This window comes from Strix uralensis, chromosome 18 (genome assembly GCF_047716275.1).
Source record: "Strix uralensis isolate ZFMK-TIS-50842 chromosome 18, bStrUra1, whole genome shotgun sequence".
In the NCBI taxonomy this organism is placed as follows: domain Eukaryota; kingdom Metazoa; phylum Chordata; class Aves; order Strigiformes; family Strigidae; genus Strix; species Strix uralensis.
The window spans coordinates 14,169,323-14,195,551 of NC_133989.1; the positions used below are offsets into that span (position 1 = coordinate 14,169,323).

Consider the following 26,229-nt stretch of genomic DNA (forward strand, 5'->3'; position numbering starts at 1 on the left):
AGATATTCAACATTTTTTTAATTTCATTTTTCCATAATAATGACCAAAATTTACACAATAGTAAAAGTCTCGCATGCAAATGCGAACACCACTATAATCCCCGTTAACAAAGCACACAGAGAAATTAAAGCAAGCTTAACTAAGCAGTGTTTGTGAATATTAATGAGCCTAAAAGCTAAATCCAAGCTTTAAAAATTTAAAGTAAAAAGAGGATTGTTTTCAGACTAATTTGTATTTAAACTGGATGCTTTGCATGTGAAATGCGAGGAAGCAAATGAACTGTTGCCCTAGAAAAGCACTGAAATGAGTATAACAAAGTAAGATCTTTGAAAATTCTGAATATCTGGATATATTCAGTTTTTAAGCTGATACACTGAGCTATGCTGAAATGTCACTGGACAGTGGCTCATTTCAAATCTCCACATCACATTTTATTGCAGAGATCAAAAGAATACATAGATTTTTTTTCTTACTGTCATAGTACCCAACAATAATGGTTTTCCACCTGACAAGTACAAGCAATGCATTCGCCACCCACAGAAGTTTAGGACGAACATGGAACAGCTTTCACATCTCGCACAGGCAGTTCAAGCTTGATTTTGTGAATGTTGAACATCCCTTGCATCAAACTGAATGCTTTGAAATCCTACCAGCTTCAGAGAGGAACAGAAAGCACGTCAGGTGGGATTTATCTAAATTTTAGATGTTTATAACAGACAGCCATATCATTTCTGCTCTCTTTACAGTTAGCAAAGAGAAACTGGTGCTTTTATTCTGAATGTCATCTTATCCTCATGTAGATGTCTAGGTGAGATGAATCATCCTTGAGAACAACCTATTCCTCTCCACTGGCTCTAAAGGCAGCTGAAGACTCACTCCAGTGCAGCTGTCTACAATACAGACATCTAAAAGTAAGGGAGATGAATCTCACCCTTCCTGTTTCATGGTTCAGAAGCACAGTGTACCCTATCCATCCACTGAAATCTGACCAAGACATTAAAAGTACCAGCTCGATTCTTAGAACAGCCATGTTCTTCCATGACCAGACTCCCTTCACTCAGCCATCCTGAAATGATCTAGCTCCGTTAGCTTCAGTACTTTTTGATTTTGTTGTTTTTTGGGTTGGGGTTTTCTTTTTTTAAACAAAGGATCTAACCCCCACATGAATTCAGTGAGCAGCATTTAATCTGGTATGGTTACGAACTGAACTGAGTACCACCACTGGGGAGGATAAGCTGAACCACCTGACATCCTAACAAAAATATCTGTCTGCTCTATTTTATGTTTGGAAATCTACAGTCCGTAAGGTAAAATGCATATACTGCTTAATATTGATAAGTGAAAAGTGAACAGTGGAGAATGAGATAAGAATTGCAGTAATCTCTGAAAAAAGTTACAGCATTAGAAGATGGTGATTCTGTTTGCCAGATACCAACACCAGGCATTCCCAGGAACGTCCAAGGGGCAGGGAGCATCCGGGTTAAGGTATGGGAACTCAGATGCCTCACCTGTCCACGTAGGCACATCCAGAGTTTCAGGGAAAAACATAAAAGTAGTCACCAGGCAGTATTAACTATATTCACAGAATCATCTAGGTTGGAAAGGACCTTGAAGATCATCCAGTCCAACCATTAACCTAGCACTGACAGTTCCCAACTACACCATATCCCTAAGTGCTATGTCAACCCGCCTCTTGAACACCTCCAGGGATGGGGACTCCACCACCTCCCTGGGCAGCCCATTCCAAAGCCCAACTACCCGTTCTGTAAAGAAATACTTCCTAATATCCAGTTTAAACCTTCCCTGGCACAACTTGAGGCCATTACCTCTTGTCCTATCACTAATTACTTGGTTCAAGAGACTCATCCCCAGCTCCCTGCACCCTCCTTTCAGCCTCCTCTTCTCCAGACTAAACCCCCCCAGTTCCCTCAGCCGCTCCCCATCAGACCTGTGCTCCAGGCCCTGCACCAGCTCTACTGCCCTTCTCTGGACACGCTTGAGTAATTCAATGTCCTTTTTGTAGTGAGGGGCCTAAAACTGAACATAGTAATAGAGGTGCGGCCTCACCAGTGCCAAGTACAGGGGCAAGATCCCTTCCCTGTCCCTGCTGGCCACGCTATTTCTGACACAAGCCAGGATGCCATTGGCCTTCTTGGCCACCTGGGCACACTGCTGGCTCCTGTTCAGCTGGCTGTCAATCAACCCCCCCAGGTCCCTCTCTGACTGGCAGCTCTCCAGCCACTCCTCCCCAAGCCTGTAGCCCTGCTGGGGGTTGTTGTGGCCCAAGGGCAGCACCCGGCATTTGGCCTTATTGAAACTCCTCCAGTTGGCCTCAGCCCATCGCTCCAGCCTGTCCAGGTCTCTCTGCAGAGCCTCCCTACCCTCGAGCAGATCAACACTCCCACCCAACTCGGTGTCATCTGCAAACTTACTAACATCTCCTTACAAATACACTGCAAGCCCAAAGGAAACAAATTCATTTCATAGCGGCAAAGGACCCATGCAGAGCCCTAAAGAATGAACTACTGGTAGAAGAATATAAATTGTAAGAAAAAAAAAATAATCTCAGGCCAGTTAACTTCTATGAACTCACCTGTTCCTCCTTTTCCTCCCAACACCCCCATCCTGTCGCCATCCCTTCCGCACTGATTACAGGAGCACAGACAGCTGCAGCATGCATTATTCAGCTTAAACAGAGATCAGTGGTTACTGGAGTTCAAATGGTTCATTAACTTCTTGTGCTTGGACCCTGGAGATAAGAATCCACTGTCTAGAGCAGAACTGTATGAAGACAACAAAAGATAAATAAAATGATAAAATACATGATAAACTGGAAAAAGCAGAGCTTTTTCCCCTCCTTCTGTCAAAACCCTGAACAAAGGGGAATTCCCAACCTTCCCCTGCAGAGATGAATGTAGGGGAGAACTACAACCTTCAGGCTTAAAGCTGGAATTTACCTCTTGCCTTCACACACAAATAGGCTAATAGTTTGGATCCAACTCAGAATCACAGATGTGTATATCCTAAAACACAACTGCTGACATGTTTGGCAGCCTGTGCAGCATTGGTATGAATAAGGCCTCCCTGCCAATTGGTCTCCAGTGCGATCCAAATGCGCACAATAAAACACGCTCCAATGTTGCTCAAGGTCTGTATTCTCACTTCATGGGAAAGCAGCAGGATTTAAGAGCAGCAGCTTTGTCGGAGCTTCATGACGAACCCCCCACTAGCGTACAGCGTCCAGTGACACAGTATCCAGGTGCTGAAAGCTACATGTGCTCAAAGCCAGCTCGTTTAATTCAGTCCTGACAAAAGCAGTGACATTTGCCAAAGTTTCAGTTTAATTCATCCCAGGCTGAAAAGCCCACTCCCTAGAGGTAAATATTGCTGTCTAATGAGGAACAGTCATGCACAATTACACTGTAAGGCAGCAAATGGCCGAGGATCTTGAGAAAGACGTCTTAGACTAGTTGCTGGAAGTAAGAACTTGGGTAAGTGATGGCTCAAAATGCAATCTCAACGCTTTCTAGGGGATGCTACAGAGCATCCTTCAATCTTCCTTGAGATGAAAAAGGTACAAAATAACAACTGGGTGAGGAAGTGACCTGAGCCATCTCACCTCTTTACCTATGAATTTCTTCACAGAAGAGAGGAGGTTTATTTGAAATGTTCATTTTATAAGCTGCAGTCGGAGCTTAGCTCCAGCTGTAACAGCTGATCTCCTGACCAAGCAGCACACCTCTCCTGGCTGGCAGCTCTCGTCTACCTCCAAGGCTGCGCTCAGCTGAGCCCCACTGCCAGGCACCTACAGACTGCAAGAAAACACCTGTTAAGGTGAGGCCTTAGTCTAGGGTTGCAGGGCTGCAGGTTTACCTTCCAGAGCAGCGCCGCACGTGCCTCTCCTGCTCTACAAAGCCAGAGCAGCTTTCTCTTCCTGCTGCTGCCATGGGGGCCCAGCTGCAGTTCCTAATGCACATCATTATTTTTCGTAAGGGTCATCTAGCAGAAAGTTAGGACAAAGCAGAAAAGCAGCTACACAGATTTGTATTCTGTAAAAGACAGTCTGGAAAATAATGGTGTATCACTGAAGCAGGATGTGCAGCATCTCTGCTCTGAAGAACAGCTCTCCCTCCCCGAGGAACTCTCTCTTGCATCCTCCTCTACTTTCAGAATGCCAATGCATGCCAACAAGGATCTTTCTGGCCCTTAAACTAAAACTATCTGGGTCTCATTTTAATGTTACAGAGCTTCTGAACTTTTTGCTTTACACCCATTAAGACAGATTTCAGTTCAAGAGCACCTTTCAGAAAGAGGGGAAGAAAAAAAAAAAAAAGAGACAGAAAGGGAACAAGAAACCCCCTTAGCAAACCCAGTAGCATAGACTTCTGTAATTGATCCAGGAGGGAGATGAAACCATAATTAATCCATTTGGGAGATGGGGATGTCTCAAACACACTTTTTTGGGAAGGTTTGGGGGAGCACCTGGTTATGTTCACTTTACAAACAAGCAAAAGCTAATTGCTTCAGAGTGCCAGCAAAATCTATCCAGGGAATACATCTTCTTATCTAATGCCACCTGCAGCAGGACTGTGCTGCTCTGAATTACAGCCAAGATCAAAGAGCATCTGTGCATACCATTATTGTATTTCCTCCTCCCTCTCTTTGCTCCACGAGACAGATTTGTATTTCTGATCACTCCGTCAGCTAAATTGTTACTTTTAATTGCGTGCCATTCCCACTTCTCACCTTCCTCCTCACACATCACAGCGATGCAAAGCTCAACATATCTGTCATGGTTTACAGCAGCAGGAAACATGACAGTCTCAAAGCGGCAGCTCCTTGCAGGATCGACTCCTTACAAAGCTGCCAGGTAGCTTTTCTGTCAATGTATGGACCAGCATCTGCAATTCATATACTCACTGATTCCCACTTGCTACTGCTAATAAGGGGCAGGTTAGATGTAGAACAGCATTAATTAGTTACAAATTGAAATTAATTACCATAATAATGAAAGGACGCATGGATATAAAGTTTGTGCCTTTTACAGTGGTATTTATAAAAGATAGATTAATAAGGTAATTTGTGTTAGATTTTTACTAACAAACCCATGAGGAATCCAGAACACGGTGCAAGGAAACAGCTACTCAGAGGCATTAATTACTACACCACATCAAATCTAACACCTTCAGGGGATGGAAACACGCCTGAAAATCAAATGTCATAAAGCAAAAAGTATATGATACTGTGTATCATCTCTGTTAGGCCTGTGCTCAGAGCTGCCTGCTTTGACCCTCTTTCATTGATTTCAAGTACATGTGTTGCCTGAAGTTGAATTTGCATGGCAGCTGGCAGAGCGTGCCTTTGGGCATCAACAGTGACGGAGAAGGGCCGATACAAGTTCTGGCTCACAGGACTCTGGGTGCCTTCTCAGGCAGCCCAGCTCACACCGAAAACTGTGCTGGGGCGTTGGTAGCCAGCAGTGACCACACTTCATAGAGCCCCATCTCTAATTGTGTCTCTACAGATATCTATTTACCAGAAGCTATATAGCAGAGAAATAGCTCACAAAATTATCAGCTGTAAAACACAGCAGAGAGTACTGCACAAAAAGATTTCCTATGCCTTGGAGGACAGACTGCATTCTCTACATCTCTGGTTGGTTGAAGATAAAAGAAACTCTTTGGAAGTTGGTCAGTGGTATGACTTTTGTAAGTTAGTTTAATGCTTCTAATCTCCGCATCTGGCTGGAAATCTGCAGTTTTAATTGCAACATATTGAGCTTGCTCATCACCCTGGACTTTATTAGGCTCTGCAATTTATTTGGTAACACCAAAACACTCAGCACCTTTCTACACAGCATGGTAGTGGGTGGCAGCAGCAGCAAAAAGGATGAACCCAGCATTTCAACCAGTGGCAATTAACACAGCAGGACAATAACCAGCCCCCAGCAGCCAGCATGAGCCTGGCTGCACACTGCTGCCATAGCGTTGGGCATCCCACACCTGAGCCTGCTCTAACCAAAACCCCACACAGTAGCTGTGTGTGCCTCTCAGACAAGGCAGATGACAATGATTAATCCAGGAAGCTTATGTTATGATAGCAACAGCTGAAATAAAAACACTTTTGTGGGTAGATCAGACTCATTGTTGAGAAAAGGCTAACAACATTGACTTAATACAGAGAGGCAAGCAGGCACAGGAGTGAACCAACTGTTGTTACAGGTGCCTGGACTTGCACTCACATCTAAGGCTCTGAAAAAGTATTTGCTTTACACTGGGGATCCACTGGAACTAAGTCACAGGCTCCTTCTAAGACCTTTCACTAGATCCCTTCACCATGATAGCAAAACATGCACGATGTGAGCCAGAAACCTTAGTGCTGTCAAACGAAAGGTGACGTCGCTCCGGACACTGAAACAGGGTACTAGATCTGCAGTAAAATTTTTAAAGATTCTGAAGCTCTGGCTTTTCTGCTGGCTGTTCAACTGGCAGTTTAAGGGCCAGCAAACTTCCTTCCTAGAATATCCACTTTGACAGGGAAACAAGTGTTTGACAGTGATAAAAGGAATGGCTGCAAATAACGCCAAGGAGGGGGAAAGAGGTTCTTATCTATGCTTATCTGACCAGGGAAGACGTACCTGCGTATTGCCTGCAAGGGACAAGTCAGCACTGGTATAAATAACATGCTGTGTAAAGCAAGCGTAACTTTCCATCAATTCTGTGAAAGGCCTTGTAGTCCTGTAAGTGCAAGTTTGTAGATACTTCATTCATTTATCATCCCTAGTGGGTTTTGTATTAAATTAAATGTGTATACAGTGCTTTGAATATGTAAGGTACTGAAAGTGGCAAATATTTTCATTGGATATCAAAGAGCTAGCTATAGCTTCTAGAGAATAAGTGGATCCCATCAGCTGAAATAACAGTTTGCATCTAACACTGTGACAAAGTAGAATGGTATAAATGCCATTGTTTTCCCATAGTATACACAAAGTACAGAATCACACATAGATTTGCCCTTGCAGGACACAGATCACAACAGATCGCTTTACTGAAAGGATTACCGTGCTGTTTGTTGGGAGGAGCACTGCCTTTCTCTTAAGGATCAAGTGTTGGACACAGCTAGAAAAAAAGACACTGAAGATGACAGATAACTGCCATGAACCATTATGGCAAATGCAGTATGGTTTTGACGTAGGTCTATTTTACCAAAGCTAGAATCTGCTGACTTTGCTATTCCTGACTCCAGACGTGCACAGGTTATGCACAACTGAGACAATACTGGAAAATATGAAGAAGAAACTGCCCTAAGAGGCAAGGGGCATGATTTACAGAGTTACAGTTTCAATGTTTCTTTAGTACCCATATCAAATACAAACGTTTTTCTGCAGTGGAATATGCGCTGGTTTACTGATTCTTTGGATGTCACTACAACATTCAAAATTATTTTGGAGGATTTTTTTTTTATCATGTTATTATGAGGTTCTTGAAGATTCCCATTTTACCAACTTTCATCAGAATGACTGCTATCTTCTCCTACTGCCAACTGTACTGAAGTTGGTAAGAGACCCATTACTTGCCAGTATCTGTACTGCAGCCTCTAAATGCCAGGACAGGAAAAAGTAAAAAACAATAGGCAGCAGATGAGCCACCACTAACTAAGCTAAAATTACACCACCGTGGAAATAATAAGGGGGGGGGGGGGGGGGGGGAAATCAGTGGGAAAGACACTGAAATAGCAGCAGCAAGGCAGAGCTCCAGCTGTTTTGGCACATTTGGCCAGTAAAAATGACTTTACAACCAATTTACTTATCCTACTGAAGGACAGAAAACCAGAAGCTGATTTCACAGTTAGTAGCTATATAATGCATGGGCGGGGATCTAAAGATGTGGGTTGCTTCTGCCATTTGTCAATATTTTCTCAGGTTAAATCTGACAGGTCAGAGCTGTGAACCTCCCTTTACCAGCTGCAAAAGACAATCCTGGTCTTCTGACCTGCCAGGGACAGCAAGGGTTAATAACCCTTTCTCAGATGCTTTGGGTATGCTGTGAAATGCAAGAAAACAGTTATCTTACACCTTGGAATGAAAACAGGGACTGGAGAGCTTTTCCTCCTCTTATTAATTCTGAGCAGTTATTTTATTTACTAATTCCTCTTTAAATACCTCCGCATATTTTGACTAAGGGGTTGGAGCTCTGTAATTTGTTTAGATTGGTTGGATTTTGTGTCCTCATCCTAACCCTCCCCCCGCAAACTGCAAACGCTGCTTTGGGAATCTCTGCAGCTCTGTTAATAACAGCTCACAAAGGTTACCAAGATAATGCAGCCAGATCTCTTAAGTAATGTCACAGGTCTAAAATACTCAGGTTTATTTAGACAGTGCTTTTAAAGGAGATAAAGATTTAAATTTGATTATTTAAAATGTAATTTTAATCTTTTTTTTAAATGCTAATAAAAAAAATCTGGGAAATATCTTCTCTGCCCATCCCCCAGATAAAAGCAGAAATTGTTCTATAGGAACTTCCTCCTGTCTCCCTGAAGTATGAGATTAGTATCACAACCACTCTGATTACTGTTACCATGTTTAAATAGCCTTTGATTCACACTATAAATTGGCTCAAGATTTTCATCTAGGTGTGACAGTAATCCTCAGATATCTACACTTCCGTTTGTTAGCACGCCAATTACCATAGATTTACTTAAATCTGTTTTCAGATTTGACCAACAATTTGACAAAAATCATAGGTCATCCAGCATTTTTGCAAGACAGAAAATTAAGACAAGGAGCAAGCTAATAATCACCAGCTGCAAGAACACAGCAGTATTAAGTGTATCAAGTGATTGCACTGACCCGCAGACAAACCACCAGAGCAGCTCTGCAGGCTCTGCATGACAGTTTAAAGTGATAAGAGGTCCTGCATCTCTCAGAGGGTTTGGACAGCCTAGAACAAAGGGGAGAAGCAAGCATACATGATGGCTATACAGGAGTCTCATTTCAGCCCTGTGCCAACAGCAGGGTAAAAGAAATCAAAAATCAGCTAGTGGTGAGAGAAAGCCTGAGAGCCCATGAATTTGACAACAGGTATGTGAAAAACCCAGACTTAGGCAGAACATCAAGAGGGGATGAAGTTCTGCTAAAGGAACTGTTGCAAGAAGCAGCTTCAGGGTTGTGTTGTTGCCAGGTATCACTGCTCCACCTGACTCATGTATAGGAGGGAATAAAGACAATGGATCTTCTCACTGGTGTCCAGTGAAAGGACAAGAGGTAATGGGAACAAAATGAAATACAGTTAATTCCATTTAAACATAAGAATTAATTTATTTTTATCATAAACTTGATCAAACACAAAAACAGGTTGCCCAGAAAAACTGTGGAGTTTCCATCCTTGGAGATATTTAAAACTAGACAAGGCCCTGAGCAAGCTGCTCTAATGGACCCTGCTTGGAGGAGGGTGGTTAGACTGAAGGATCTCTAGAGACACCTTCTAACCTCTCAATACCATCTGGGAAGTAAGAGGAGGACCTTGGACCCCTCAGGAACCAGCTCCTCTCAACTCCCATCTCTCAAAATCAGAAAGAAGAAAGGACTTAATATGCCTTTGAGATGTAGGAGGCTCCAAATATGAACTGCTACCTCTCTTTCATTATAACCCCAAGCTCCTCTCCGTCTTTTAGCACCCCATCCTTTTGATGCTCAATTCCTTCCCATCAGATATGGGAGCGTTATATCCACTGATCTTCATTTTTCCTTTAGCTCCATTTTCAATATCACTTTTCCAAACCCACAGTGACTGTCACATGTTAATGAAATAACCCTCCAGAGAATGAAAGCCGCAATACAAACATGAGCATCTTTACTGAACATAATTTTTGTTTCATGAAAATTTCTCTCAGGAAAAGAGCTGTGGTTTAATGGCTCCAAAATTGGCTCACTAGTGCCTCTTCACAACTCTCAAAGCTTCTAGGCAGTCTACATAAGCACATGGATTTTATAATGCCCCTGTTGGCCATTAAAAGGGAAGTTTTTGGAATTGCAATAGGATATATTGCTGGCATGCCCTGTATCTAAAACTTTGCTTTTCATGATGGCAACTGGTGAGATGCTAGCGATGGAGCAGAGTGCAGCACATGGCAGCGCTCTTCAAGGTAGCACAAGGTTGTATCGGGCTCTTCTCTGCCTGAGGGAAATTCAGAGCTCAGAAGTTGCTGGAAATAGCAGTGACTGGCCTAGTCCTCTTCCAGATAATCCACAAGAAAAGTTACAAACTGAAGATTGCAACAGGAAGCTTCCTACGGTGCATTGCAGACATCAACTCCGCACATCTGAGCTATACGTACAGCTCAGGGTTCATTCAGCCTACAACCTCGTCCCCAAGACTGATGATTTCTGCTAGCTGCTATGACATGGCCACTTGTTTGCATTAGGTTTCCATATCCAAGGAAAAATACCTTTCTCACTGCTTGAGCTGGCTTTTGTTTCACCCGAAGGAAAAGCAGCAACAAAAAGTCATCTGAAACTCCCTGGCCAGACCTTTAATAGACTTTCCCCTGCTGTGTATCAGGCGCAGAAGGCAACTCAAGGCCCATACTTCCAAGAGGTTAAAAAAGCATAACGAGCCCACAACTGAAAACAGCTATCCATCTGTAGCAACAGGAACAAGAGAAAATTAAGGTGGAACACATACTTGAAAAAGCAGAGAACCCATATATAGAGGTAAAATCACAGGTCAGCTCTGAACTGAATGCAAGCCAGAACAACACTGCACTAAACAGGTGCATTTATTTTTAAAACCGAATATAGGAGTCGATAAATCATTTCCACATAGGCCACAAGAGAGCTGTCAGATGGCGGTGACTTTCAGAGGTTACCAATCGAGCCTAGGATCAAAACTGCAACTTTGAATTTAAAAGACAAAAGCCCATACCTCCCATCCAGAGTGATACTGCACATAAAGCAGCTGCGGTGGCAGGAACAGTAGCAGCATGCTTTTAATTTACATTCTTTATGATCCGTATCAGTCACTTCAGAAAGACTGGGCTAATTGGCATTTTTTCTAACCTTCCTAATAAAGGCCTCATCCCAAAGTTTATTATACCCAGCAAGCAGCCGTGTCACAAGGTGTGGGCAGCACAGAGGAGAGAGCAAGAGACCATCCCAGTGTTTGCTACATCTATCATTTTATCCATCTCCCTGCTGATCTCATCAAGTACAAATCTGACAAATTCCTGTTAACTCAGGGACTGAGGAAACTCTTGTCTGGGCCAGCTTTCTCATCTACCTTGCATTAACTGCAGGAAGTACAACGGTGCTACCGGTGCAATGAATATTACATCAGCTACTAAAATGCCCATACAGCCATCTCCTGGCCCACACTGACCTTCCTCTGTTACTGCCCAAATCAGCCCCAAAAAATTGGAGAAATAATTGTTTTTCAAAACATATTATTACATAATGCTACCAGAAAACTAATTTATACTTTTTACTTGGTAAATACCCTTTTTTTCTTACGTAACTACAGAAGATTAAGAGTGGGACATTTTTAACAAGCAAAGTGCAGTTCCAGTCAGGATGAAGCTGGCACAAGTACTGCTACAGGCTTACAAGGGGAATAAAAACTAAGACCACATCAAGTACTTTTTAAATTCCACGCTAAACTGACAGGCTTAAGGAAAACAAGATGAAATCTGGCTTTGCACATTACTATCTTTTCTATTTCTATGATAAAAGCAAATATCTGCAGAAAGATGAGTACATTAAGCATTCTTGGGAGTTAAGTACTATTACTCACTCTTTACAAATGAAGAAAGTAAAAGTGATTTACCCAAAAGCCATAAGACAGACAAGGACTCAACTGAACACACAGCCCACAGCCTCTCCATCTGGTGCTCTTCTGTCTGCTAAACAACAATACTCTTTTAGGCTACTACCAGTGAAAGGATAACACAATCTGGATTCTTTTTTTTTTGGTCTTGCTACATTTTCAAAGAGGAAATAGATCTATATTGGAAGACACTCACATTGATTGTTTGCTCCGAGTCCCAAATTAGATGAAGAATTTCTCATTTGGATAAACCAAAAACATCCTCATCTTAATTTAACATTTCTCTGTAACGAACAGAAGAATCAAAGACACTAGAGATTTCTGCCAGGCTATAATAGAAGTTGAATTAAATTCAAAATTTCTGGGCCAGTAAAAATTCAAACATGAAAATATTTCTCTGCATCCCAAATCAGAGTAAGGAGTTGAATTTCTTTTCACCTCTAAAATAGGACTTGTCAAACTCTGTTTTGATAGTCTTTTTAATCAAAATGACACATTTTGATATTTCCGAAACACTTCTTTCAGTTCTCAAAGCTGCAAGTCAGCTTGATATTATGTTTTCCTACTGCAACACAGAGCTCACATCTCCTCGCAGGCTGGCAGGACCATCTATTTGTGGACGCCCTCTTACAGCACTCTGGTGATCTGTCAGAAGTCTGGAACATTATTGCAGGAGATGAAGCTCAAGCCTTTTATCTGTAAGCTGAGCTCTCGGCAGCTTCACAACTCCTAGTCAGCAAGGACTTCATAGCAAAATAAAGCCACAGACAATTTTTCTGATTCAAAAGGAAAACACTGGAAGACAGTTCAGACACTTCAGACCGTGTACCAATATTTTTGTACTGACCATCAGAAAAATATTCTCGTTTTTCTTTTCTTTAACAGGGAGGAGGGAGGAGTTGCTTGCTTGTTTTCAAGACTCTAGGCTTAAAACTTCCACAGAGAAATTGACTTTGAAGATACTACTGCACTTTCTACCGTAAAATAATTAGGATTAATAATTCCCAAGCAGTTTTTATGTAAAACTGTAAATCAACTCATATTTGAACTGTTCATTGCAGCTTCTCTTCCCCTCAATGTTCCTTTAGGGCTGGGCACTGGCCGCTGGGCCACAAGCACCCCCTGCAATTAATTCCAATTGTCATAAATCTTCCAACTGCCTTTTTTGTCCTTTCTGTCTGTTCTGAAGCAGCCAGCAAAAACGTCTGAGGAAGCTACAAATACCAACAAGCAATGCCAGAACAGAAAAACATGGTTTGGAAATTCAGCAAGCATAGATAGTCGTGTAACGTCTGGGAGATCTGCTTTTATTCACACTTCCTGTTGTATCAGGAGGAAAGATCAAATTAATTTAAATATAGAGGAAGTTTCCAGAATTAACATAAAATATTGCAGCCGTTGAGGTTTTGGTAATTAGCACAATGCTACGTATTTCATGGGATTGAAAAAAGGCCATGCAGCATCTTGAGCTATTAACAGTAGTTCAATTCTCTTTCTCTCAATAGAGAGATCCAAAGGCAATATTTTACCTTTTCTATTTCTTGTGGCAACCACCTTCTCCCTCTTCACCCCCAGTGGTATGTGCTCTTACACTGAGCATAGTTATCCTTGAAGGAAAGATCTGCTGACAAACAATGCACTCTAGCATGCAGTATGAGCAGCTGTTCCGCCGTAACATTTAATTGAAGGAAGCTGGTTAGTGCCACCATTTGAAGTCAGGGAAAGAAAAGCAAAATAAGGAGATCATCTCTTCTTCTCTCCGATTGCTAAATTAGGTGACATGAACAATGATAGGACGCAGTAATGTTTGTCATGGGCAGAGATGACCGTGGGTCTGGGAATGAATGCTTTGGGCTTCACTAAGGGGAAGCAGCATGGGACAGAAGATGTGTCTTTTGATCACCACTTTGCAAAATCCCATGCCTCATTCATGTTGATCAGCTTGGCGATAAGCAAAGTAATTGCAACCATGTACTAGTAAACAAACAGAGTGGCAAGATGGGCAATCTTTATGTGGCCAACCAAAGCCCTTTGATTTTAACGATTAGCTGTAAACAAGCACCCAGTCACATGAACAGAAGGAAGAATGGAAGCAAAATAGATCAGTGGCAGTCAGCTTTGCTCAAAATCAGAATCTCATTTGCTCTCATGTCTCAGTTCACACCTCTTACTTTATATGCCAGAAGTTGTTGATAACAGCCATCGTCCAGAGCTGGAGGATGCTTTGGCAGAACTACTCGAGATGCTCCTGCAAAGCAGCAGTTGCGAATCAATCTTCAGGTCCTTACACTGCTTCTCTACAGCAGCAAAAACACTGTAAATGATCCATGACTAATTCTTCTGAGTAAACAATGAGAGAATTAAGTCTATCCTGTTCTTACTTAACACTTACAGGTCAATCTATCATTCAGTTGCCTTTTCGTAAATGCCAGTCCCCTGCCACAGGGAGTGAGGGGCAGAGGATGTTCTCACACAGCTCTGGAAGCCCCGTGTCCAGCCCCGATGGGCCACACGCTGCCCTGAGGATGGAGACAAACAGCCAGAAGCCCCTTGGGCTGCGTTCCCATTTCTTTCCAATCTACACTCTGAGCTCCTCACATACTCCTCATTTCTTCCTTAATTACTACAAGTAATTTTGTTAATATGCTTTGCAGCACCATTAACTATTACCTGAGGCTTAAGATTAAAAATGATGAGGCAATATAATCTTAATGACATTAATTAATACTACCATGGCTTTAAAAGTTTCACAGATCTGGACAACAAAGCATGTAAAGTGTGTTTGGGGATTTTTTTTTTTTAGTTTGGGGTTTGTTTTTTTTTAAGTATGCCCCGACAACAAACAGGAGCAGAAAGGTGGAGGCAATAAAAAAGCAGAAAATTAAATTTAAAACAAAATCATTCACCTCAAACATCACCATTATGAAGTGTGGCAGTTTGTCCAAAACACTCGTGCTTTTGTCAGTGAAGGCAACAATGCAGAGACATGAGCCACTGGAAAGACAGCAGTAAGGTCCCCCTGGTTTGACTGGGTTTTTTTTCCTGTCCTGTTTTTCTTGTGTTCTAAGAACAGAAGCAATCAACAAACTATCTCTTGATATCACTTTGATGGCCAAAGGCCAATGAGCACTAATGGGACAGTGATGGTAAAGGCTTCGGGAGCTGCAAAAACTGGACATTGCAGCAGTCAGAAAACAGAGGGTTGGAGGGCAAAATGGAGAGAGAGTCTTTGTTCTTTCAGTGACATGTTTAAAATTTAAACTGCACAGCACATCCTGTTAGAACAGAAAGGCTAAAATTGTCTGTCTTCAGCAGAGGTTTTACCAGAATGTTCAAATTTATGACTTCCATGACTAAACTGTCAAAAAATCTGGCATCAAAAGTTCACACTGGAGATTTCTATTTCTGGATTTCTCCCTCTTTTTCAGACTGAGCAGGGGGTTTTACAAAAAAGCAAGTTTGCATTAATCCCAACTCTCAGAATTCAATAGCTCAATCAGAAAGAGAAATAGATAAACTAGGTATTGCTGGTGTGATTTCCAGGGGCACTGAGCAAACAGCTCCAGTTATAACTACAAGGACCTACAGCTGCTCAGCACCACTGAAAAAAATCGTTCTTATAACAGTAACTAAGTACAGCAGTCAAACCGCTCAACAGATGTTATTAATTATATTGTCAGCTGAAGAACGATGTATTTACTCTGCAGTGATGCTGTAATTATCAAGAAACTGTCCTGCCTTTGCCTGGTAAGTATTGTATGCAGTAATTAATTTTCCTCTGCATATAGATGTTTGATAGTAGTATGTAAATGACAAGGTATTTGCTACCTATATTTAAAAAAAATATATATCCACTGTCACACCCTTGAAAGCATCTCAAAACAGCATTAAAAAGTCACATGAAGACAGAAACACAAAGTCCTTGTTATATGTCTTTGAACTAGGCTTTAGGGAAAAAGTCTGCTAGTGATGACAAACATCTTGATACTGCAGCCCTGGCTTTCCAGTGACTTTATTCCCAATAACTTCTCATCTCAGCCAAGAGGCTCAAAAGCCACAGCCTGAGAGCCTCAAAACCCGAGTACTCAGTGATCAGTCGCAGGGAAGCACCGGTTATCTCTGGAAACTCCTGTGTCTCTGCTCCCCGCAGTACCACGTGCACCCGCGTATGGGTGGCAGTAGGAAGAACGATGCAGTTTTCTGCCACGGCTACACAGAGATCGGCACAGACCAGAGAGTCGTCCCAAAGCGAAAAAATATTCTGTGGCACAGTCCTTGAAGAAAAGGGTTCAATCTCACCTTCTCCCATCCCAGGCATCACAGCCTCAACTCAGAATTTGCCTTCGAGACATCTTCCTACTTGCTTGTAAGATACTAGTTACCATTCCTAGATATAAATCAAAACTACAAGTTTATAGGAAATACCCATGACTGAGAATCAAAGAAGCTCTATACCTGGAGGGGAACATTAATATATCATTATCTGGTATTGTAAACCTACTCAGTTCAAGCATAACACATTCTTGCCCTGGAGACCCAGTGCTGTGTTTGACCAGATCTTGTACAGATGCGTCCCTTATCCTTCCCCCTCTGCCATCACTCACGTATCCTAACCCTGAACAACACAAAGTTCTCTGTCATCATGTGGATGTGGAATTATCTCTTACATTCACCTGCTTTGGCTATAGAGATCAACAATAAAGATATTTCAAATGTGATCTCTCAGCTCCCACAGTTGTGATGTAAATGGCAGGTGGAGGGGAAAAAGAAACCCACAAATTAACTGAGATCTTGAAATAATGCATGGTAGCACCAGATTTGAGGGCCAGCACTGGCCCTGTGCCTAAAAGTAACCCTTTAGTTCATCCTTACAGTGCCTAGGCACTGCTTCATCATGATTTCCGACAAAAGGAAAACCTGTATCATGACCACATGGCTGCAATGACTCGATACTAGGATCCATTGATGCAGCTGCACTTAACTGCAGTGAAATTATCCCCAAAATGTTAAATGAAGCCTAAACATGCTATTTTCTTTTGCTTCCCCTCTTTTTAAGTGTTCCACATATGAATTTTCAGGCCAAAGAATGCTATAATATTCACATCAAGTCTTCATCTGGCTTCTCCAGCTGCCATCTTGTATTTCTTACTCTGGAGTAGATCTTGATCTTCCAGGAAAACGGTTGTAAATTTGGCTTAATAAAGGCTGCACAAAGTTTCCATTGGGGATTTATTCAACTAGAAGAGGAATTTATTTTTCAGAAAAAAAAAAGAAAGAAGATGTAACTTTTTTTACAACATACAGCTTAATTGGAAATACAGAATAAATTAGGACAAAAAAGCCCAGAGATGTTTAAGGCAAAAAGTCTTTAGCAGCTTTGCATACTTGAGTATGAAGCAGAAGCAAATTAGCTGATAATCTGTGCTAAATTTATGCAGGAGACAAGTTATTTTACAGAATATTCTCTAGAGTGGTCTTTAAAAAGAAAAAGTTAGCATTTTACTTGACCAAAGTTATTTCCTATTTAAATAATCATGATTATCCATCTCAACACTATGTATTCTTTTTATGGTGATTTACAGAGTGTCTCTGCTATAGGTGCTGTACAATACAAGGTCTAAAGAACTTAATGGTGTGCTGTAAATGCTTGATAAAGAATTTTTACTGTGTTTGCCATTTGACAAAATTGGGTAATAAGCATAATAAATAGATGTATCAGACACTAATACTACGAAAGCTTTTCTAAACCTTTTGGTCCATCCCTCCTTGCTCATGTTCTGCATGGGACATGAGATTTCTCTGGCTTAGGAAAAAAAAAAGATCAAATTATCTTCTCTTAACCACTCTCCTAGAAATGTCATCTGTTAAAAAAAAAGAAGAAACAAAAAAAACCCAAAACCCCTCTCCAGCCCACAGGGACTATAGCCCCACTTCTTCTATGCTAAAGACCAATAAAGGCATTCTTAAAGTGAGATATTCCCCCCAATTCCCCACTCCAGAGTCATTATAAGAAAATAATTGTTTGCCAGACACTGGCACCCAACTTCCCAAGGTCCCCAGGAAAAGCCTTCCCCAGCAGCACAGGGCTGGCCAAGAAACTGCTTCCAGAAAAGTGACCATTTGTCCATCCACTCTTGTCTCATTAAACCTTATAAAGTGCTTCCACCTGGGACTTCTAAAGTAACTTATGGAAAAGCCTGCAGTAGTGGTCTCCAGACCAGCACAGCAACTGGAGGGTCAGTCTCCACCTCGGGCCAGCTGCCGCCAGCCCAGGGCAGCTCCTGGCATGCTCCCACACAGGCCACCCCAAGATAACCAACACAATCACTCCAAAAAAAAAAAAAAAAAAAAAAAGGTAGGGGGGAAGAGTAATCACTTTTTAGGGAGAGATCATTAATATTACAGGCTTGACCTCTTGTGACAGCATTGCTGGGGAGTGAACCAGAGGAGAAATGGAAGTCTTAAAATTTGAGCCCAAGGCTCAACTGGAAAAGCTGCAATGCACTCGCCTGCTTTGTGACAGGCTGACCGGGGCTTATGTTCCCCCTTTTGAAGAACTTCCCTGTTGAGTTTCCTCAGAATGGCTTTGCTTTCCAAGAAGACGCATTCAGACACACAAGTCCCTTTGATGTGTCAGGACCCACTGAACATTAATAACCTGATTGCAGTAGAGAAGTTTCTTTATAAATTCCCCTAAGACAGGAAAACTTTCTCATTCAGAAATATTTACTTCCACTCAAACCAGTATTTCAGCCAGAAGCTATCTCAATGTATCTGGGAAAAACCCGATCCCTACAGTCCTCTCTGTTAGGCAACTCTGCAGAACACCCCTTTCTCATCTCCTTTCCTCCCCCAACTTGGTGATCTCATCAGGAATGAATCCTGGCCACAGCTCAACAGTCAGTTTTGGAAAACATCACTTTCCAAAGTAACCCAAGGGCAAAGCCATGCTGCTTTGCCACCAGCAGTCCCCAGGGGACACGGAGGTCATCACATGCTTGTCAATATGGCAATTCATAATGTTTGCCATTTATTCTTTTGCTCCCACAGTCCTTGGCAGAGCTAGTCACCTTTTTTTGTTACACATTTCCAATTTGCTGGCTGATGCTAAATTGAATAGCTGATGCTAGATTTGCTTTTGTCACAGGTTACTATAGACCTTGACTGTTCTTACTAAAGAAAATGACTTTATGTCATCCATTACTGGTTGTTTATTACGGAGACTTCATACTGCCTCCCGATATGGATGTCTTTGATTTTGAAAGAAAATCAAAGCAGACACTTGTAGTGTTCTGGGAACGAGGGCAGTGGTGAGGAAGCAGAAAAGGACTACATCATTAAGTTACTTTGGCTATAAACTCAGCAGAGCCCAATCTCAGCATTATTATGCTCTGTTTCAATTTTAAAGTTCAAGTTTAAAAGGATACAAAATTAACCATCCATGGACTCAAGTCTCTGCTATGAATTCCTCTTCCACACAGCACTCTCAAGGTTCCAAAATTTGCTTGGGTATAAAACCAGTGACTGCACAAGTCAGCTAAAAAATATCACCTACAGCTTCCCTGCTTGCTAATTCTTCTTGAACTTCACTGCGAAGCGCAATAGACGTACAACAGCATAACTGCTCATTCCTCTGCTAACTTCCAAGTTTTCAGAGGATATCTTTTGGACTTCTGTTCTCTCCTCGCTTTCAAAGCTTCCTTCATTGTCCGTTCCCCTCCACAGCATATTCTAAATGTATTTTCCCTTTCTCATTTTACACAGAAATAAACTGAAATGGTAACACAGTAACCCCACAGCAGGAGGTAGAACAGCACCCCAAAGACCAAAGTTCTGAAATAATCCCTTCATCCAAGGGCACGGCACACACCTTCTGGTCCTCTGCAGAGAGAGAAATACCAATTAAAGCAGTAGTTTTAACACTGACATTGGTTTAACACTGTTTATAACACCTAGCTCACATTCAGTGACCACAGTTATACAAAGATGCCATAAAAAACCAAAAGGACTGGCAGGCGTTCGCTTTATTAGTACACAAGGTAAGACTGTGTTTCCAAAGTAGAAAATCCCCTTTGAGTAATTTAGCTGCTTTGCAGTTATGATCACATAGATACGTGGCTACACACCCTGCATGCAAAAAGAAGTACAACACTACTTGCTATAGAGAGAGTGATTTTGGAAGTAGTTTAGGGTTTTTGAGTTTACACTTATATAAATAAAAGATTAACTCAAGCTTTAAACAAGAGATTAAAAGTACATTCTGCACCATTACCATAACATTCACAAATCTATAATGGGAAAAAAACAGATTATAATTACTTTATTATGTTTATAGTTTTGAATGAAAGAGGATTTTTGATACTACGTAACATAAAAAGCAAGGTTATGAGGTTTTAAGGCAACGAATCCCTGCCAAATGGCCATAAGCAAACACAGTGTACGCTTAAACCTTGGTAATACAAACACTGCATCTCATCAGAGTGGGTACATATACCTCCAAACCCAGAACAGCCTGTGGACACTGCACACGCAACTCGCAGGGCAGAGCAGAAAGCGCCCAGAACCCCCCAGCTGCGTGCGCGGGTCAGAGGAGCCCCCCGGTATTCCTCACAGCCCCGGGAGGGTTTCCTGTGCCACACCACAGCGGGAGCCGCCGCCGCCAGTGCTCTGTCAAAACAATCCTGGCATTCACCGGCCGGAGCTGGAAACACAGCCCAACTGTCCAGGCAGCGCGCGGAAACACTGGGGCTCTCATGCTCACTCACATCCCGCTTCATCCCCATGCAAGGCTCAACCGCGAGCTAGACAAGGGCAGACTAAAGATTACAGCGCAGCAATTGCATGCTCCAACAGCCGCATGCCTTCATTCTTTGAAGGCAACTTTTGCTTTTAATATCCTGGGTTCAAGTCACTGGATTTTAAGGTAATTAGTGTTTTGGGGGTTTTTTTAAATGTTCAATGTTCAGCAATTTGTTATGCTGAAACTTATTCTGCCTTTACATAAGAGTTTTTGCTGTAAATGAGCAAAGACTGAGATTGCACACAAATTGTACAGGTGATGGAGTATCTATAGTCTCATATTTCGTTTTCCCACTGCACTCAACTCCCTGCACCAAGTACTACAGCCTATTCCAGCACCCAGGGAATAGGAATGTCCCCTGTATGAGGCAAGAGAACAGGGTCCAGAAACCCAGGGCTGCTGTGAATGTAAATCCTGAGCCTTCACCCTGACTGCTGGGTATGGTAGAATAAACTGAGTCCATATCTCAAAGTATAAAAAAAGCTGAAACTCAGATTAAACTGCTGCTGCAGAGGTCAAGTGCATCAGAAGCTATGAGATTGGCCTGATTTTCTTTTCGTTGTTTTTTCCTTCTCAAAAGAATCTAGTGGTGGTGGTGGTATATTTATATTGCACTGACTGAGAAAAGGCTGCAGTATGCTGCTCCTTGTACTAGGCAGTGTACAAACATAGCTGTACCTGCCCTAAAGACCATACAACATCAAAAAGTCTGCTTTATTGAAGAGAAAGCAATTGTACACTTGAAATTTCTTTTTTAGAAACCTTAGGGTTCAGAATGCCAAGTGTAATAACATCAGCTGACACTTTCACAAAAACACATGGTGGAGAGAGTAAAGATTTGAAGGGGAAAAAAACCACCCTCAAAACCCTGTACCAAATATTGTGACTTCTCCCACGCTACAGCAATGCTTCCAACATTTTCAAATGTGAAACCAAGATGACATCTTCAGCCCACCCAGAACAGCCTTGACTATTTCTTCTCTGCAACGGCTTTTCTTCCACTCTCACAACATATGTTCTAGATAAACATCTGAGATTACAAAAAAGTACCAACTTTTCAATGTTAATGGCTATACAGCACATCATCCAGAGTTATGTGACAGTATTTTTTAAAGATGACATTTCAAGGAGACAAAAGCGTGCTACTCGATCTCTTCTCAGGAGTTCCAGTAAGAGATTTATTCTTTCTGGGCAGTCCATGACAAACAAACTTAATCATTTTCATTCCACTGAAAGCAGACATAGCATTTATATTCCAGGAGATCTATATACGTTTTTGCTAATTGTGCAATAGCACAATGTTTTCTTGAACAGTTTAGAAAGCTGTATCATAAAGGGCTGAGAAAATCAGGGATTTTCTGGTAACACTGGGAACAACAAAAAGATAGCAGAGGGTCATTTACTACTGGTATTGTGGTTGCATCCAAAGTAGATCAAGGCTGCTGAACATGAATTTAGAGGAAGGCAATACCTAACTGGTTTACAGATGCTCATGAGAGGCTGTAAGAGCAATGTAATAGCGCTGCATCTGCACTTACTTATCGATACTACTGCAAACAAGCCCCGCTTGAGGTCAACCTTAGTGGCTTATCTCACTAGAAACATACCCCACTGCTCCTGACAGTTGCTGGAGATGGCAATGGAAACTGGCTGTGATAGCTGGAAAATCCTAAGAGGAGATGCAGTGTGTTTTTAAAGGCATAATATGCTCTTATTTTCATTCCTTGGCAAATAAGCAAGCCGGAAATTTGCTATCATCACAGCCTAATTTCCAGCTTTTACAATTGTCCTGGACACCAATTATGCACATTGAGGACTGCAGCATATTGACAAAGGCTAAACCTCACATCAGGGCATGGCTCCACCCTGCTGGAGTCAGTGCTATGCAAAAGTCACAATGACATGAAAAAAAATCTGCAGCTTTATCAGCAGAATCTATACCACAGTTATACTGTATGGATAGATATCACAGCTTTGTGCAGGAGCATCCACAGTTATGTAGTATTCATCAGTAAAACACTCCTTCCATCAACATAAAAGGCTGAAATAAGGAGTGCTAACAGTTGTCCTCATAGGGCTAGAAAAAGCCCTATGGTACTTAATAGATAGAAATGACACACTCAGGAATTAGCTATTATCTGTTATTTCTCAGAAACACAGAATTTAAAGTCAATGAAAACAAGCTCCTACCAACTCCCTGCACCACCTGCCATCACTCCAAACATCCCTAGAGCCCCCGTAACAGAACCTGTGTAAAAATAAAAAATAAAAACCGCAACGTGAATATGAACAACTGACATACAGGCCATTCACGTAAAAAGTTAACAGGCTGAAAGAACAATCAATACTATTTCCCATTAGTTGTCTCTACAGATTTATCATTTAGGCTTTTCCTTAGCAGCCTTGAGGGGAAAATGAGAGATGTGTGTGACTGCACAGGAACTAAGAAAAGTCTCTTAAAGGCATTTAGAGCTATTATTATAATCATTTCCTTTCAACAGATGAATGAACTGATGACATTAGACTTGAAGAAAACTAATTTTCTATAGGATGCTACCTATACATTATGTTACAGCTGGATGGCTAACCTCTGCAGCCGTATGAACTGCTCAAAAGCCTTCAAGAGAAGTTTTCACATCAGAGCTGTGGCACCTCGCCCTGCTGATGGATATTCTCCATCTCTGACAAGGGCTAGGTCTGACCCCACTGAGGGTTTTAGCTGTACATCTATTTCAGCCCCACCCCAGAGTGCAGAGGCAGGATCTGCTCCTCAAGCTGAAACTGTCTGCTTCTGGCACCTGGGTCTTGCTTTCCTCCTCGCTCCCAGTTACACAACAACTATCTTGCAAATCCCAGCCATACAAGGGTTTTCATTCACAGCTCATACCACCAAAAAATGTCCCATCCATTCTTCACCAAGTAATGCCCTTACAGAGAGATGGGACAGCAGCATTGGTAGAAAATGCTCAGGCGCGCCCTAAACAAAAATCGTAATTCCAAGTCTTCAGTAGAGTTAGATACTGCTGTGCATTAAGGAACCACTGACTTGAAACACACAACGCAAAGCTGCTAGTGCACAGAACGCTGCCAAAGCACTGCCCCAGCGCCCAAAGCAGGCTGCACCTCCTCTGCAGAACCTACAGCATGATTCAGGGTCTGCTCAGAAGTTCAGTTTGACAATACAATGCTCACACGCAGCTTATGCCCTACAGACTACAGCCGATAACATACTTGTCTCAGACCACGACATAATTCTGGGATCATTTTTGCCCTGGGGAGAAACATTCCAGAAAGTGTTTAACCTGTGTGGCAGGGAATACTGCACGTATCCTCTTCACTATACAGAGCCAGAGACATTTCTGGCAATATCTGTTCATTATGAGTTTTTTTTTTTCTTCTGAACTCTTCCTTGACAAACGATAAAAGCCTCTAAAACGATCACTGCTAAGCACCATATGCATAGTATCTAACCATAGTAAACCTGCACTGTTGTGAAGATGGGCTCCTTCTGTAGCTCTAAGATCCCAGGTTCTAATTACAGAGTCTAGCAAAGACTGCAAAAAACTGTAATTGCTGCAGAACTGAACTTGTCTTGAGCACGAGGGCAGAGTTTGTTGTAGGAAATGGTCAAAAGGGCACTGAAACAGAAGAAGATAATTAGCTTTACTAATGGCAGTTACCTGGAATTACTTGATGCTTGGAATGCTCAAAATATATTCCAAAAGACTAAATTTCTTTAGTATGTGTGGAATTCCTTTAATATGCCCAATACAGTTTATGTATGCACACTCACAGCCTGTAATTCTCTGTAAACACAATAATCTCCCTGAGTGATGGTACACAGGTATTCAATTCTACTGACACCAACAGAGCTGCAACGGCTCACACCAGCAATGCTCTTAGGTCAAAGATTAATGATCATCACACCCAGGCTCAGGGTTAAAAACAATTTATAAACCTAAACTAGTATCACAAAGCTGAGTCTCTAAAAGTTAGAGAACTGAAATACTTTGAAAAATGGGTAAGATACATGTTGTACATCAGAATTAAGCTAACACAGTATAGATCTACATTAGTTTAATACAAACCAGGGATCATTTCTCCATAGTAAAAAGGAGATGCAGAGCTATGAAGCTAAATAAACCCCATGGAAGTCAATCCCTATTATCTTTATTTCTTTAGGCTTTGTTTTGAACAGCTAGTTTCCTTTAACATTCTTCAAGACAAAACAGCATCATACAGTGTAGGGAAAGAACAAAGTGGCTCCTTTCATCTGCCTCTCTATCTTCTGAGTAAATATTGCATCATTGTTCTCCCTAGGAAACATCTTTCATCTTTGTTTTAAGGATGTGGGTGAGCTGGAGTGGTTGTGAGAACCCATCAGCCTTTTACATCTGAGAACCAGAACTCAGAGGGCATTCTCTTTCCATAAAATAAAAGCATGTGCAAAGATTTCCCAGTCATCTTTGCTCACCACACTGACATTGTTCACTGGAGGTCAGCTCACTCGAGACTTTTGGCTGCTGAAGGTAGCAAGAATGGCTGCATGCTAAACTTTTTTCCCCCCTGAGATAGCATCAAAACAGCTCGCAGAAAATCAAAGTGTGTATGTGGCTAGGTGCCATCTGTTACCCTTTCCAGAAAAGTGTCATGATATTTATATCCCCTGAGAGTACCCACATTAGCTGTAGGTAAAGACTTTATTCTTTGTATACAACTCTGCACAGAAATATAATGGCTGCAGAACAGATGGGGAAAACCAATACAAGGATATTATTAGGACAAACCCATATTACATGGAACAGTTGTTCTGTTCCTTACATAATTACACAAGGGTAGGGCGTGAATTGTAGAAGTATACTGCAGCTTCTGGAAATTTACAGATTACATAGAATAGATCTTAATAAGTAACTTTCAACAGCAGCATTTACACTAAAAATGTTCCATATGTAATCTGGATTAAAAGGAAGAGGGAATATGGTAAAACAGTAGTAGTTTTTGAGGCCTTTTTCAAGAGTTACTCCATCACTATGCAAAACAGAGCAGTGAGCCCATTCTCACGGTGGTCTCTTCTTGCATCAGTCCCTGACTGTACTTCTACAGCACCCAGCTGCCTCTATTCTTTCATGCCAAATGCTTAAACATCATTAAAAAAAAAAAAAAAGCATCATTAAAAAGCATCATTACCTCTTCAGCTCCTAACTGATCATAGGAGGAGAGATATTCACACATTCTTCAATTTCTTTCATCAGAGGAGTTAAACATCACAGATGCTCTTAAAAAGAAATGTTTGTTTTATCCAAGAGGTGATCTCCAGCATCCCCTCTGTCACAAAAACATACACCTTCTACTCAGCTTTCTGTTTAAAGGTCCAACTGCTCAACTGTTGTAATCAACATTGGTAAAATCTAGTCCCCAGGAGCTAAAAAAAACCCCTCTACGAGCAAGGTTTAGTTGCCCACAGAGACAAAACATCTGACAAATTTCTTAGTACTAAAACTATCTCTGAGTTTCCATCGGTGTGGAAAAGACAGAAGTGGAAGACCAAAGACTATTTTTGGAAGACTAATGTACAGCTTAATATCAGTTTAAATTTTATTTCTATAAAAC

General features: G+C 41.6%; 1 protein-coding gene across 8 annotated transcripts in view; it reads right to left on the reverse strand.

Annotated features, from left to right (window-relative positions):
• PTPRT (protein tyrosine phosphatase receptor type T) overlaps positions 1-26,229 on the reverse strand; it is a 473,479-nt gene that overhangs the window by 405,585 nt on the left and 41,665 nt on the right. The window lies entirely within an intron of this gene.